Genomic DNA, 17,238 nt, shown 5'->3' with positions numbered 1-17,238 from the left:
GTATTTGGATGAAAACATGAAGCTATCTACACCTAGCACCATACTTTTTTGCAAAAAAACTTTTTTTGTTTCTAATTCACCAAAACTGCTTTAAATCATGCCTTCAGCAGCCCAAATAACAACCAACATAAAAGTAATGTTGTGGGGTGCAGTATGTGGAAGCTACAAGCAATACAGTATTTGGATGAAAACATGAAGCTAGTAACACTTAGCACCATACTTTTTTGCAAAAAAACTTTTTTTGTTTCTAATTCACCAAAACTGCTTTAAATCATGCCTTCTGCAGCCCAAATAACAACCAACATAAAAGTAATGTTGTGGGATGCAGTATGTGGAAGCTACAAGCAATACAGTATTTGGATGAAAACATGAATCTAGTTACACTTAGCACCATACTTTTTTGCAAAAAAACTTTTTTTGTTTCTAATTCACCAAAACTGCTTTAAATCATGCCTTCAGCAGCCCAAATAACAACCAACATAAAAGTAATGTTGTGGGGTGCAGTATGTGGAAGCTACAAGCAATACAGTATTTGGATGAAAACATGAAGCTAGTAACACTTAGCACCATACTTTTTTGCAAAAAAACTTTTTTTGTTTCTAATTCACCAAAACTGCTTTAAATCATGCCTTCAGCAGCCCAAATAACAACCAACATAAAAGTAATGTTGTGGGGTGCAGTATGTGGAAGCTACAAGCAATACAGTATTTGGATGAAAACATGAAGCTATCTACACCTAGCACCATACTTTTTTGCAAAAAAACTTTTTTTGTTTCTAATTCACCAAAACTGCTTTAAATCATGCCTTCAGCAGCCCAAATAACAACCAACATAAAAGTAATGTTGTGGGGTGCAGTATGTGGAAGCTACAAGCAATACAGTATTTGGATGAAAACATGAAGCTAGTAACACTTAGCACCATACTTTTTTGCAAAAAAACTTTTTTTGTTTCTAATTCACCAAAACTGCTTTAAATCATGCCTTCAGCAGCCCAAATAACAACCAACATAAAAGTAATGTTGTGGGGTGCAGTATGTGGAAGCTACAAGCAATACAGTATTTGGATGAAAACATGAAGCTATCTACTTTTCAAATGATGAAGCTATCTACACCTAGCACCATACTTTTTTGCAAAAAAACTTTTTTTGTTTCTAATTCACCAAAACTGCTTTAAATCATGCCTTCAGCAGCCCAAATAACAACCAACATAAAAGTAATGTTTTGGGATTCAGTATGTGGAAGCTACACGCAATACAGTATTTGGATGAAAACATGAAGCTATCTACACCTAGCACCATACTTTTTTGCAAAAAAACTTTTTTTGTTTCTAATTCACCAAAACTGCTTTAAATCATGCCTTCAGCAGCCCAAATAACAACCAACATAAAAGTAATGTTGTGGGATGCAGTATGTGGAAGCTACAAGCAATACAGTATTTGGATGAAAACATGAAGCTATCTACACCTAGCACCATACTTTTTTGCAAAAAAACTTTTTTTGTTTCTAATTCACCAAAACTGCTTTAAATCATGCCTTCAGCAGCCCAAAAAACAACCAACATAAAAGTAATATTGTGGGGTGCAGTATGTGGAAGCTACAAGCAATACAGTATTTGGATGAAAACATGAAGCTAGTTACACTTAGCACCATAGTTTTTTGCAAAAAAACTTTTTTTGTTTCTAATTCACCAAAACTGCTTTAAATCATGCCTTCAGCAGCCCAAATAACAACCAACATAAAAGTAATGTTGTGGGGTGCAGTATGTGGAAGCTACAAGCAATACAGTATTTGGATGAAAACATGAAGCTAGTTACACTTAGCACCATACTTTTTTGCAAAAAAACTTTTTTTGTTTCTAATTCACCAAAACTGCTTTAAATCATGCCTTCAGCAGCCCAAATAACAACCAACATAAAAGTAATGTTGTGGGGTGCAGTATGTGGAAGCTACAAGCAATACAGTATTTGGATGAAAACATGAAGCTAGTTACACTTAGCACCATACTTTTTTGCAAAAAAACTTTTTTTGTTTCTAATTCACCAAAACTGCTTTAAATCATGCCTTCAGCAGCCCAAATAACAACCAACATAAAAGTAATGTTTTGGGATGCAGTATGTGGAAGCTACACGCAATACAGTATTTCGATGAAAACATGAAGCTAGTTACACTTAGCACCATACTTTTTTGCAAAAAAACTTTTTTTGTTTCTAATTCACCAAAACTGCTTTAAATCATGCCTTTAGCAGCCCAAATAACAACCAACATTAAAGTAATGTTGTGGGGTGCAGTATGTGGAAGCTACAAGCAATACAGTATTTGGATGAAAACATGAAGCTAGTTACACTTAGCACCATACTTTTTTGCAAAAAAACCTTTTTTTTGTTTCTAATGCACCAAAACTGCTTTAAATCATGCCTTCAGCAGCCCAAATAACAACCAACATAAAAGTAATGTTGTGGGGTGCAGTATGTGGAAGCTACAAGCAATACAGTATTTGGATGAAAACATGAAGCTAGTTACACTTAGCACCATACTTTTTTGCAAAAAAACTTTTTTTGTTTCTAATTCACCAAAACTGCTTTAAATCATGCCTTCAGCAGCCCAAATAACAACCAACATAAAAGTAATGTTGTGGGATGCAGTATGTGGAAGCTACACGCAATACAGTATTTGGATGAAAACATGAACTATCTACACCTAGCACCATACTTTTTTGCAAAAAAACTTTCTTTGTTTCTAATTCACCAAAACTGCTTTAAATCATGCCTTCAGCAGCCCAAATAACAACCAACATAAAAGTAATGTTGTGGGGTGCAGTATGTGGAAGCTACAAGCAATACAGTATTTGGATGAAAACATGAAGCTAGTAACACTTAGCACCATACTTTTTTGCAAAAAAACTTTTTTTGTTTCTAATTCACCAAAACTGCTTTAAATCATGCCTTCAGCAGCCCAAATAACAACCAACATAAAAGTAATGTTGTGGGGTGCAGTATGTGGAAGCTACAAGCAATACAGTATTTGGATGAAAACATGAAGCTAGTTACACTTAGCACCATACTTTTTTGCAAAAAAACTTTTTTTGTTTCTAATTCACCAAAACTGCTTTAAATCATGCCTTCAGCAGCCCAAATAACAACCAACATAAAAGTAATGTTGTGGGATGCAGTATGTGGAAGCTACAAGCAATACAGTATTTGGATGAAAACATGAAGCTATCTACACCTAGCACCATACTTTTTTGCAAAAAAACTTTTTTTGTTTCTAATTCACCAAAACTGCTTTAAATCATGCCTTCAGCAGCCCAAATAACAACCAACATGAAAGTAATGTTGTGGGGTGCAGTATGTGGAAGCTACAAGCAATACAGTAATTGGATGAAAACATGAAGCTATCTACTTTTCAAATGATGAAGCTATCTACACCTAGCACCATACTTTTTTGCAAAAAAACTTTTTTTGTTTCTAATTCACCAAAACTGCTTTAAATCATGCCTTCAGCAGCCCAAATAACAACCAACATAAAAGTAATGTTTTGGGATGCAGTATGTGGAAGCTACACGCAATACAGTATTTGGATGAAAACATGAAGCTATCTACACCTAGCACCATACTTTTTTGCAAAAAAACTTTTTTTGTTTCTAATTCACCAAAACTGCTTTAAATCATGCCTTCAGCAGCCCAAATAACAACCAACATAAAAGTAATGTTGTGGGGTGCAGTATGTGGAAGCTACAAGCAATACAGTATTTGGATGAAAACATGAAGCTAGTTACACCTAGCACCATACTTTTTTGCAAAAAAACTTTTTTGTTTCTAATTCACCAAAACTGCTTTAAATCATGCCTTCAGCAGCCCAAATAACAACCAACATAAAAGTAATGTTTTGGGATGCAGTATGTGGAAGCTACACGCAATACAGTATTTGGATGAAAACATGAAGCTATCTACACCTAGCACCATACTTTTTTGCAAAAAAACTTTTTTTGTTTCTAATTCACCAAAACTGCTTTAAATCATGCCTTCAGCAGCCCAAATAACAACCAACATAAAAGTAATGTTGTGGGATGCAGTATGTGGAAGCTACAAGCAATACAGTATTTGGATGAAAACATGAAGCTATCTACACCTAGCACCATACTTTTTTGCAAAAAAACTTTTTTTGTTTCTAATTCACCAAAACTGCTTTAAATCATGCCTTCAGCAGCCCAAATAACAACCAACATAAAAGGAATGTTGTGGGGTGCAGTATGTGGAAGCTACAAGCAATACGTATTTGGATGAAAACATGAAGCTATCTACTTTTCAAATGATGAAGCTATCTACACCTAGCACCATACTTTTTTGCAAAAAAACTTTTTTTGTTTCTTTTTTTTTTTTTTTTTAATCATATTTTATTGTTTTTTCACAGCTCATATAACATAAAACAAGTAAAGACAACATAATACTAATACAAATAAATAACAACTTGGTCATATCTTAACATAGAGAACATCATCAAAAAAAAAAAAAAAAAAAAAAAAAACAAGAAAAAAGAGGACAAAAATGGAGTCAGGAAAAAATTATTTACCAGGTTACTGATTCGTATCATAAATTTCATTAATTTTTTTAATCCAGTCTTTACAAATTTCTGCTTTTATTTTATATGATAAACTAACCCACCAGAGGCCACTTTCCATTTGCAATTGGAACAGTATTTGTTTCACCAGTAATATCTTAGCTATTGGTTTAGATTCTTTCCAGGTTCTAGCTATTAGTATCTTAGTTGCCGCTAGTGCGTGTATTATTATTATTTTTCTTTCCTTAGAGATATTCTTAGGGAGAATATGGAGAAGGGCTATCTTCATATTTTCCTCTAATAGGATGTTATCCAATTTCCTTAATAATTCATATGTGTATTCCCATAGCGGTCTAATTTCTTTACAACTCCACCAGATATGCTTATAGTCCCCCTTATCTACACAACATCTCCAGCAAATATCCGATGTATCGGCGTACATATTCTTCAGCTTCAGTGGAGTCAGATACCACCGATGCAAGACTTTAAAACAGTTTTCTCTGATTGTTATAGAGTGTAAAGTATTATAAGTCAAATGTATTGCTAGATACCACTCTTCTTCTTTAATCTGTAACCTTGTATCTTTAACCCATTTCGTTAGGAACTTTTCTGGTGTGGGCTCATCTATTTCTTTGATTAAAGCATATAAGTTAGTCATAACATTCTTAATAGGGCTCCTATTAAATATTCTTTCAAGTTTTTTATGAATTCCTTTATCTGTCTTATATCGTACGTATGTTAGAAAAGATTGGATTCTTAAATATGTAAATATCTCCGAATTAGGCAATTTAAATTCTGAAGCTAGCTGATTAAATGTTTTTATTCTATCGTTACATATAATATCTTTAATCTCTAATATCCCGGATTTTTTCCAATTTTTTAGACTTATATCGGGGACATTCATTTCTATTAAATCCAAGTCTGCATTATCAAGAATCTTGTTGCAAATATTAATTTTTTTTTTGAACTTTCTCCATTCTCCTGTAGTATCTTTAATTATAAAACTTTTAATCTCACTAACTTTACGGTCTAAATTGCGTTCAAAATGCCACATATATGTTGATAAATGTTCGATTTCTGTCAAGTATTTCTCCAGTTTATACCAAGATTGATTTAAGTTTAATTGAAGTTGCAGATTATACATATGTAATAGGAGGCTCGCTTCATATACAGTGTCTATCCTAGGGTAGTTTAGACCTCCCTTATTCATTTTTCTTGACAGATATTTAATACCCATTCTCATCCGTTTTCCTTTATTAATAAATTTATTTATACTAAATTGTATCATATTCAACCAAGGTTTGGGGATTTTTAGGGGCATATGTCGAAACAAGTAAGTCCATTTAGGGAGTATATAGGCGTTGACAACATTTATTCTGCCTAACCAAGATAATTGTATATTCTTCCATTTACTCAGTGTGTAATTAGATGTTGATAAGAGGGTTTTGAAATTTCTTTCTACCATGTCTTCTAATTTTGAGGTAATTTTTATTCCTAGATAAATTAGCTCAGATTTCCATTTAAACTTATATTCATGCTGTATTATTGTTTTAGTTTGAGATTGAATATTTAATGGTATTATTTCGGATTTTTCTATGTTCAGTTTATAATTCGAAACATTAGAATAATGCTTAATTGTTGTCATGAGAGTCTCTATTGATTTTTCAGGATCCTCTATAGTAATAAACACATCGTCGGCATACATACTCACTTTTAGTTCTTCTTTTAAAAACCGAAACCCTTTAATATTCTCATTATTTCTTATATTTATAGCTAGGACCTCCATAGATATTATATAAAGTAATGGTGAAAGGGGGCAACCTTGCCTCGTACCATTTTTCAATTTAAACCAATTAGCCTTAATATTTTGTCCAATTGTTCTTGCTGTCGGGTTAGAATAAAGTGCCTGAGTCGCTTGCAAAAATTGACCATTAATCCCAAAAGCTTCAATTGATTGAAACATAAAATTCCAACTAACTCGATCAAAGGCTTTCTCTGCATCGAGTGTCATTAAACACAATGATTTTTTTTCTAATTGTGCGCAATCCATCACATCAATAACTCGTCTAATGTTATCGTATATATATCTTTGAGGAACAAAACCAATTTGGTCAGGATGTATTATAGTTGTTATCACTAATTTCAGTCTTTCGGCTAAAATCGTTGCATATATCTTCATATCTACATTTATAAGCGAAATAGGTCTATAATTTCTAACATCCTCTGCGTTTTTATTGGCTTTAAGTATTGGGAGTATATTTGCTCTCAATAATTCTTCCGGAGCTTCTCCTTGTTTACTAATTTCATTAAACATAGTTGTTAATATTTTATATATATTCTCGTTTACACACTTATAAAACTCGCCACTGAAGCCATCTGGGCCTGGGCTCTTGTGATTTTTAAGATTTTTTATAGCTGCCTTCACTTCTATTTCCTCAATAGGTCTATTTAATATTTTTAACTGATTTTTAGTAATCTTTGGAATGGGTAATCCTGCTAAATATTTTTTTACTTCCTCTATATTTGTACTGGGGTTTAAATTATATAGCGCTCTATAGTACTGATTAAATATTGCACCAATACCCTCTGGTGACATATAGCACTTGTTATCTTCAACTATCTTATAAATGCGATCTTTTGCTTGTTTGTTTTTTAATCTAGTTGTCAGAGTCTTATCCACTCGGTTACTTCTATAGTACCAACTCTGCTTTAATCTCTCTAAATTTTTATTAATTTTTTCTGTTTCTAATTCATTTATAGTTTTCTTTATTTGTAATATTCTATTAGATCTGAATTTAGTTGGCGATCTTTTATTTAACGTATTCAGTTCATATAAATTTAGGTATAGGGTGGATAAGTCTTTACCCCTTCTTCTATTATCTATGCTACCAATTTTAATCAAATGTCCCCGAATTACGCATTTGTATGCGCACCATAGCGTTGATCGTGATATTTGTTCATCATCATTCTCTTGAAAATAGAGATTAGTAATATTTTTTATTTGTTCTACATTTTTCTGCGATTTCAGAAGATTTGGATTTAATCTCCATTCTCTAACTATAGGATATATTTTATTTGAGTATGTTTCCCAGATATTAGCATTGTGGTCTGACCACACAATATCTTTAATTAATACTTTCTTAATCCTATCCACTAAAGTTTTGTTTCCCAGAACGAGATCTATTCGTGCATATGACGCATGCGGGGCAGAAAAGTGTGTGTATTCCTTATTCGAAGGGTTAAAAATTCTCCAAATATCGTAAAGTTTATTTTTTTTAACAAAGTTTGTTAATAATTTAGCGGATTTAACCACTTTTATATCTACTACTTTTCCTCTGAGTAACTTCTTGTCCCACATTACGTCTGGGATACAATTATAATCTCCTGCCATTATTTTTGTCCCTTTAGCAAAGTTTTCTATTTTAGCAAATAAATTTTCCACAAATTTCACAGAATTAATATTTGGGGCATATAAATTAACTAAAGTAAAGAATTCATTTTGTATCTTACAAACAATAATTACATATCTAGCCTCTAAATCAGTTTCTTGAGTAATAATTTCTACCACTATGTTAGAAGTAATTATTACTGCAACTCCCCTCTTTTTTCTGTCTGTTAACGAAGCAGTTATAACTTTCGCAATATGTCTTCCATTTATATGATTATCATCATTATTGAGCCAATGAGTTTCCTGAATGAAACAAATATCGATTTTCTCCTTTTTTATAAGGCGTAGTATCCTGGATTTCTTACAAGGGCTATTTGCCCCTTGTACATTTAGAGATAAGAATCGTACCATTCTGTTTTAAACCTTAACGATACGTATTCATGACTCCACATATTTAAAAAACACATACAATACAACATATAACAAAAATAAACTAATACAAAGACATTGTGTAACATACACAAATAAACAGGGCGTAAGAATTTTACCCCCGTATGTATATTTCCCCCAAACATCCAGTTTGGAGAGAAATTTGAGGTCTTTCCCCTCTTCCTAGACCTACTCAAACTAAGCCACATATATACACCAATTTTATGTGGCATATCATAATAAAGCGAAGGATCGTCACTTTAGGAGTTCGCAGGCAAGAACAACCATCAAAAAAAGGAAAAAAAAAAAAAAAAAAAAAAAAAAAAAAAAAAAAAAAAAAAAAGAAGCACCAAAAAACTTCATAATATTCAAATCAACAATAAATAATATATACAATAGCCAATGACTGCATATAATCACTATATACATGTCAGCAATTGTCAATAGCTAAAGAGTACATTTCGTTTTGTTGAACTTCAAAGCGTCCATATTGGCGCCTATATTAAATAACAGGAAACAAAAAAGGACAGAAAAAAAAAAAAAAAAAAAAAAAAAAAAAGGAGCAGGCTTCAGTGTATTCATATCCGGCATCATATAGTTACCTATAATCATATAGTCGTCCTGTATTACAGATCATCGATAATTAATGAAGTTAATAGCTTTATCTAAGACGTGTAAAATTATGCACCAATTCATCCATATAACCACAAGAAAAAAAAAAAAAAAAAAAAAAAGAGAAAATACTATCGTGTGTAAAGTATGAAAGTGTAAGGAGCAGAAGCAATATTAAAGTGAAAGGGTCATAAAATTTGTATGGCCATATATTAGAAAATTCATAAGTGACCTTGTACTGTGAAAAGTGTTGCATCAAAATAAATACTAATAATACGAGAAAAAAAAAAAAAAAAAAAAAAAAAAATAGTGTGAAGTGTATGGTAATATAGTGAGTGTTGAAGTGTAAAAATACAAAAAGTAATTTAAAATTATACGTGCCTGTGTATGACTATATGTAATAATAATATTGAGGCGTAGTGAGCCAAGAAATTAGATATATAATAATGTGCAACTCTACATACCATAAAATGTTGTAGTGAAATATGAGAGAGAAAAAAAAAAAAAAAAAAAAAAAGGAATAAGGAAAAAGTTATTTTATATAATGTGGTTACCTTGAACTTATTAATACATATGTAATCTTTAAGTAAATATAAAAGCTACTTAATTAAGCCACACCAGATTATACCGCAACATTACGCATTTTAGTTCTCCACCACTCTTGTGCCTTTCTAGGTGAGTCCAACACAGATATTTGTCCGTCACTGATTATTTTAAGCTTGGTGGGGAATCCCCATATATATCGAACATTATTTTCTCTTAAAGACTTAGTTATATCTTTGTATAAAGCTCTTTGGTGACGTGTTCTTCGCGATAAATCTTGGAAAAAAATCAAATTTTTAAATCTGTCGTCTTCTGAGTTATATCTTCTTGAGGCTGAGTAGATCATTTGTCGCACTTGAAGAGTGGTAAACTTTACAATCACATCTCTTGGTCCTTCCGAGGTCATAGATTTAGGTTTAGATATCCTGTATGCGTTTTCTATCGTATGGTCTGTTAATGATTCTTTCAGGCCCATGTCTTGAAATAGTAATAAGCATGTTGATGTAAGGTCTTTTGTAGGAATTTTTTCTGATAACCCTCGGATTCTTAAATTTTTACGCCGAGATTTATTTTCTGTATCTTCCAATTTATCTTCCAGTAATGATAATTTATCTTCTATTGTTTGTACATTATCTTTAATTTGATCTTGCTCAAACTTCAATTCTTCATTTTTATTTTCTACCGTTTTGAGACGTTCTGCAATATTTGCAATATCTATTTTTATGTCGGAGAAATAATTTTTTAACTCTTGCTTTATTTGTTGCAATTGGTGATTCGCACACTCTTGAATACAGGATTGTAAATATTCTTGGGTAAGTATTCCCTCTTGTTTGGAGATTATATTTAGTATAACCTCTTTAATAGACATTTCTTCTAAGGCATCGCCACTTGAGAGTATAGAGCTTTGTTCCAACTCCTCTAGTGTTTGATCCCCTGTTTTCTTTTTTTGTGGGACTGGAGAGAAAAGTGTAACCAATTTTTTTTCTCGCTTATTTTCTTGGTCATTCTTTTTTTCTTTCTTTCTATCTTCAGCTGTTCTCCTTTGTGACATTTTCACTTCTCTCTCTTACTTCTCGTTATTGTGCCTTTTGTGTTCTCTATTAGGGTGCCTCCGAATGAAGGTAAATCAGATAATATATTGTATGTGAATACTATATAACAATTAGAAAGTAAAGAACTGAGTAAATCACTGCGAAATTCACGAGTAATTAACCCTTTTTTTTTTTTTTTTTTTTTTTTTTTTCCTTCTTTCTCCTCTCTCTTTCTCCTGCCTTCCTTTTTCTCTTTTCCCCTTTCTCTTCCTCTCTTCCCTCCTTCTTTTCCCTTATCCTTTCTTCTTTCTTTGTTTTTTTTTTTTTCTTTTATTTTACCTCAGAATATCATGAGCCACTTATATCTGGCCCAGATTAACTATGCAGGTTCTCTTCAGTTAAGGTATTGTAGGGCTCTTGTTATATCCTTAGTAAAAGCCACTTTTAACTCCTTTTCTCCTTCCTTCTTTTCTTCCTCAGATTTAAACTTAGAGGTTTTATAAGGAGATTATTATATAAAGCGTTTTCTTTTATTTGGAGTGAAACAAAATAAGCAATTTTCGAAATCCGTTATGTTCAGCAGTATTCTCAGAATTCCAATTTCAACATAGAGGATTTATAATGTACGTATTCCTCTAAACAATTGAGGATAGATCATATGTTGTACAGCAGTTTTCGGGGTCAATTACCCTCTCACCCGCGAGATTTACACCGATTTGCAGCTTAGAAAGTAAATTTATAATTTATAATTATGCATTTCCTCTTATTTGAAGTAAATCAGGTATTGCACATTAAGTTTCCAGAACACGAATGCTCACCACCGCACCCTGCATGCCTGGCCGTATTGTATCGGAGTCAAGATATAGAACGGGCTTCAAAGCTCCAAGAGCCTCCGCTGTCTTTCCTCTTCACTTCACTTCGGCTCCTCTCGGTAGCCCTCCTCTCAGTAGCCCAGTCGATCTTTAATACAATACCGATTCAACGGCGGTTCGCAGTAAACTTCAGCGGCAGGTTCAGCAGCAGTTCGGCGACGGTTCAGCGGCGATTCAAGCAATTGGGAATTACCCGTATCTTAACAGCGGATCTTCAGGCTAATGCTGCCTGCATCGTTTGCCCGCGAAACTCCGGACGCTCCTCCCACCTAGCGTCTCACGTCATGACGTCCACCCCCCAGATGCAGCCCTCCTTTTTTTGTTTCTTATTCACCAAAACTGCTTTAAATCATGCCTTCAGCAGCCCAAATAACAACCAACATAAAAGTAATGTTGTGGGATGCAGTATGTGGAAGCTACAAGCAATACAGTATTTGGATGAAAACATGAAGCTAGTTACACCTAGCACCATACTCTTTTGCAAAAAAACTTTTTTTGTTTCTAATTCACCAAACCTGCTTTAAATCATGCATTCAGCAGCCCAAATAACAACCAACATAAAAGTAATGTTGTGGGATGCAGTATGTGGAAGCTACACGCAATACAGTATTTGGATGAAAACATGAAGCTATCTACACCTAGCACCATACTATTTTGCAAAAAAAACTTTTTTTTGTTTCTAATTCACCAAAACTGCTTTAAATCATGCCTTCAGCAGCCCAAATAACAACCAACATAAAAGTAATGTTGTGGGGTGCAGTATGTGGAAGCTACAAGCAATACAGTATTTGGATGAAAACATGAAGCTAGTTACACTTAGCACCATACTTTTTTGCAAAAAAACTTTTTTTGTTTCTAATTCACCAAAACTGCTTTAAATCATGCCTTCAGCAGCCCAAATAACAACCAACATAAAAGTAATGTTGTGGGATGCAGTATGTGGAAGCTACAAGCAATACAGTATTTGGATGAAAACATGAAGCTATCTACACCTAGCACCATACTCTTTTGCAAAAAAACTTTTTTTGTTTCTAATTCACCAAACCTGCTTTAAATCATGCATTCAGCAGCCCAAATAACAACCAACATAAAAGTAATGTTGTGGGATGCAGTATGTGGAAGCTACACGCAATACAGTATTTGGATGAAAACATGAAGCTATCTACACCTAGCACCATACTATTTTGCAAAAAAAACTTTTTTTTGTTTCTAATTCACCAAAACTGCTTTAAATCATGCCTTCAGCAGCCCAAATAACAACCAACATAAAAGTAATGTTGTGGGGTGCAGTATGTGGAAGCTACAAGCAATACAGTATTTGGATGAAAACATGAAGCTAGTTACACTTAGCACCATACTTTTTTGCAAAAAAACTTTTTTTGTTTCTAATTCACCAAAACTGCTTTAAATCATGCCTTCAGCAGCCCAAATAACAACCAACATAAAAGTAATGTTGTGGGATGCAGTATGTGGAAGCTACAAGCAATACAGTATTTGGATGAAAACATGAAGCTATCTACACCTAGCACCATACTTTTTTGCAAAAAAACTTTTTTTGTTTCTAATTCACCAAAACTGCTTTAAATCATGCCTTCAGCAGCCCAAATAACAACCAACATAAAAGTAATGTTGTGGGGTGCAGTATGTGGAAGCTACAAGCAATACAGTATTTGGATGAAAACATGAACTATCTACACCTAGCACCATACTTTTTTGCAAAAAAACTTTTTTTGTTTCTAATTCACCAAAACTGCTTTAAATCATGCCTTCAGCAGCCCAAATAACAACCAACATAAAAGTAATGTTGTGGGGTGCAGTATGTGGAAGCTACAAGCAATACAGTATTTGGATGAAAACATGAAGCTAGTAACACTTAGCACCATACTTTTTTGCAAAAAAACTTTTTTTGTTTCTAATTCACCAAAACTGCTTTAAATCATGTCTTCAGCAGCCCAAATAACAACCAACATAAAAGTAATGTTGTGGGGTGCAGTATGTGGAAGCTACAAGCAATACAGTATTTGGATGAAAACATGAAGCTAGTAACACTTAGCACCATACTTTTTTGCAAAAAAACTTTTTTTGTTTCTAATTCACCAAAACTGCTTTAAATCATGCCTTCAGCAGCCCAAATAACAACCAACATAAAAGTAATGTAGTGGGATGCAGTATGTGGAAGCTACACGCAATACAGTATTTCGATGAAAACATGAAGCTAGTTACACTTAGCACCATACTTTTTTGCAAAAAAACTTTTTTTGTTTCTAATTCACCAAAACTGCTTTAAATCATGCCTTTAGCAGCCCAAATAACAACCAACATTAAAGTAATGTTGTGGGGTGCAGTATGTGGAAGCTACAAGCAATACAGTATTTGGATGAAAACATGAAGCTAGTTACACTTAGCACCATACTTTTTTGCAAAAAAACCTTTTTTTTGTTTCTAATGCACCAAAACTGCTTTAAATCATGCCTTCAGCAGCCCAAATAACAACCAACATAAAAGTAATGTTGTGGGGTGCAGTATGTGGAAGCTACAAGCAATACAGTATTTGGATGAAAACATGAAGCTAGTTACACTTAGCACCATACTTTTTTGCAAAAAAACTTTTTTTGTTTCTAATTCACCAAAACTGCTTTAAATCATGCCTTCAGCAGCCCAAATAACAACCAACATAAAAGTAATGTTGTGGGATGCAGTATGTGGAAGCTACACGCAATACAGTATTTGGATGAAAACATGAACTATCTACACCTAGCACCATACTTTTTTGCAAAAAAACTTTTTTTGTTTCTAATTCACCAAAACTGCTTTAAATCATGCCTTCAGCAGCCCAAATAACAACCAACATAAAAGTAATGTTGTGGGGTGCAGTATGTGGAAGCTACAAGCAATACAGTATTTGGATGAAAACATGAAGCTAGTTACACTTAGCACCATACTTTTTTGCAAAAAAACTTTTTTTGTTTCTAATTCACCAAAACTGCTTTAAATCATGCCTTCAGCAGCCCAAATAACAACCAACATAAAAGTAATGTTGTGGGGTGCAGTATGTGGAAGCTACAAGCAATACAGTAATTGGATGAAAACATGAAGCTATCTACTTTTCAAATGATGAAGCTATCTACACCTAGCACCATACTTTTTTGCAAAAAAACTTTTTTTGTTTCTAATTCACCAAAACTGCTTTAAATCATGCCTTCAGCAGCCCAAATAACAACCAACATAAAAGTAATGTTTTGGGATGCAGTATGTGGAAGCTACACGCAATACAGTATTTGGATGAAAACATGAAGCTATCTACACCTAGCACCATACTTTTTTGCAAAAAAACTTTTTTTGTTTCTAATTCACCAAAACTGCTTTAAATCATGCCTTCAGCAGCCCAAATAACAACCAACATAAAAGTAATGTTGTGGGGTGCAGTATGTGGAAGCTACAAGCAATACAGTATTTGGATGAAAACATGAAGCTAGTTACACCTAGCACCATACTTTTTTGCAAAAAAACTTTTTTTGTTTCTAATTCACCAAAACTGCTTTAAATCATGCCTTCAGCAGCCCAAATAACAACCAACATAAAAGTAATGTTTTGGGATGCAGTATGTGGAAGCTACACGCAATACAGTATTTGGATGAAAACATGAAGCTATCTACACCTAGCACCATACTTTTTTGCAAAAAAACTTTTTTTGTTTCTAATTCACCAAAACTGCTTTAAATCATGCCTTCAGCAGCCCAAATAACAACCAACATAAAAGTAATGTTGTGGGATGCAGTATGTGGAAGCTACAAGCAATACAGTATTTGGATGAAAACATGAAGCTATCTACACCTAGCACCATACTTTTTTGCAAAAAAACTTTTTTTGTTTCTAATTCACCAAAACTGCTTTAAATCATGCCTTCAGCAGCCCAAATAACAACCAACATAAAAGGAATGTTGTGGGGTGCAGTATGTGGAAGCTACAAGCAATACAGTATTTGGATGAAAACATGAAGCTATCTACTTTTCAAATGATGAAGCTATCTACACCTAGCACCATACTTTTTTGCAAAAAAACTTTTTTTGTTTCTAATTCACCAAAACTGCTTTAAATCATGCCTTCAGCAGCCCAAATAACAACCAACATAAAAGTAATGTTGTGGGGTGCAGTATGTGGAAGCTACAAGCAATACAGTATTTGGATGAAAACATGAACTATCTACACCTAGCACCATACTTTTTTGCAAAAAAACTTTTTTGTTTCTAATTCACCAAAACTGCTTTAAATCATGCCTTCAGCAGCCCAAATAACAACCAACATAAAAGTAATGTTGTGGGGTGCAGTATGTGGAAGCTACAAGCAATACAGTATTTGGATGAAAACATGAAGCTAGTAACACTTAGCACCATACTTTTTTGCAAAAAAACTTTTTTTGTTTCTAATTCACCAAAACTGCTTTAAATCATGCCTTCAGCAGCCCAAATAACAACCAACATAAAAGTAATGTTGTGGGGTGCAGTATGTGGAAGCTACAAGCAATACAGTATTTGGATGAAAACATGAAGCTAGTTACACTTAGCACCATACTTTTTTGCAAAAAAACTTTTTTTGTTTCTAATTCACCAAAACTGCTTTAAATCATGCCTTCAGCAGCCCAAATAACAACCAACATAAAAGTAATGTTGTGGGGTGCAGTATGTGGAAGCTACAAGCAATACAGTAATTGGATGAAAACATGAAGCTATCTACTTTTCAAATGATGAAGCTATCTACACCTAGCACCATACTTTTTTGCAAAAAAACTTTTTTTGTTTCTAATTCACCAAAACTGCTTTAAATCATGCCTTCAGCAGCCCAAATAACAACCAACATAAAAGTAATGTTTTGGGATGCAGTATGTGGAAGCTACACGCAATACAGTATTTGGATGAAAACATGAAGCTATCTACACCTAGCACCATACTTTTTTGCAAAAAAACTTTTTTTGTTTCTAATTCACCAAAACTGCTTTAAATCATGCCTTCAGCAGCCCAAATAACAACCAACATAAAAGTAATGTTGTGGGGTGCAGTATGTGGAAGCTACAAGCAATACAGTATTTGGATGAAAACATGAAGCTAGTTACACCTAGCACCATACTTTTTTGCAAAAAAACTTTTTTTGTTTCTAATTCACCAAAACTGCTTTAAATCATGCCTTCAGCAGCCCAAATAACAACCAACATAAAAGTAATGTTTTGGGATGCAGTATGTGGAAGCTACACGCAATACAGTATTTGGATGAAAACATGAAGCTATCTACACCTAGCACCATACTTTTTTGCAAAAAAACTTTTTTTGTTTCTAATTCACCAAAACTGCTTTAAATCATGCCTTCAGCAGCCCAAATAACAACCAACATAAAAGTAATGTTGTGGGATGCAGTATGTGGAAGCTACAAGCAATACAGTATTTGGATGAAAACATGAAGCTATCTACACCTAGCACCATACTTTTTTGCAAAAAAACTTTTTTTGTTTCTAATTCACCAAAACTGCTTTAAATCATGCCTTCAGCAGCCCAAATAACAACTAACATAAAAGGAATGTTGTGGGGTGCAGTATGTGGAAGCTACAAGCAATACAGTATTTGGATGAAAACATGAAGCTATCTACTTTTCAAATGATGAAGCTATCTACACCTAGCACCATACTTTTTTGCAAAAAAACTTTTTTTGTTTCTAATTCACCAAAACTGCTTTAAATCATGCCTTCAGCAGCCCAAATAACAACCAACATAAAAGTAATGTTGTGGGGTGCAGTATGTGGAAGCTACAAGCAATA

Source organism: Spea bombifrons, chromosome 1 (assembly GCF_027358695.1).
Source record: "Spea bombifrons isolate aSpeBom1 chromosome 1, aSpeBom1.2.pri, whole genome shotgun sequence".
Taxonomy (NCBI): domain Eukaryota; kingdom Metazoa; phylum Chordata; class Amphibia; order Anura; family Pelobatidae; genus Spea; species Spea bombifrons.
The sequence above is the reverse complement of the archived record's forward strand: the minus strand, read 5'-3'. Positions refer to the sequence as shown.